This window comes from Alligator sinensis, unplaced genomic scaffold (assembly GCF_000455745.1).
Source record: "Alligator sinensis unplaced genomic scaffold, ASM45574v1 scaffold998_1, whole genome shotgun sequence".
In the NCBI taxonomy this organism is placed as follows: domain Eukaryota; kingdom Metazoa; phylum Chordata; order Crocodylia; family Alligatoridae; genus Alligator; species Alligator sinensis.
Genome location: NW_005842630.1, coordinates 312,125 through 312,483, shown reverse-complemented (window position 1 = coordinate 312,483; position 359 = coordinate 312,125).

The following is a 359-nucleotide window of genomic DNA, read 5'->3' as shown; positions in this document are numbered from 1 at the left end:
GTCTGGACAGTATTGGTCACTTACCAATGGCCCCTCTCTCCTTCCCACAAGTGTGACAAAATATCTGAACCCTCATGCACAGGCCTGGGGAGGGTTGCTCTTACTAGCTTTGTTTGAGTTTGGGTGTGGTTGAGTGGAGACAGGATTTGCACCCTGGAGGGAGGGACAGGAAGCTTCTGGTTCTGCAAAGCAATGGGAAAAAAAGTGGGGAAGCTCAGGGCTACCCTCTTCTTTGCTGGATGAGGGGTGGGACTCAACTCTGTCCTGTCAGGCTGAGGAGAGGGCTTCATGGCTCTGCCTGGCAGGGTGAGGTGGGAGAGATTGGGGGGGGGGGGGGGTCTTTGGGTGTCCGCCGGGGG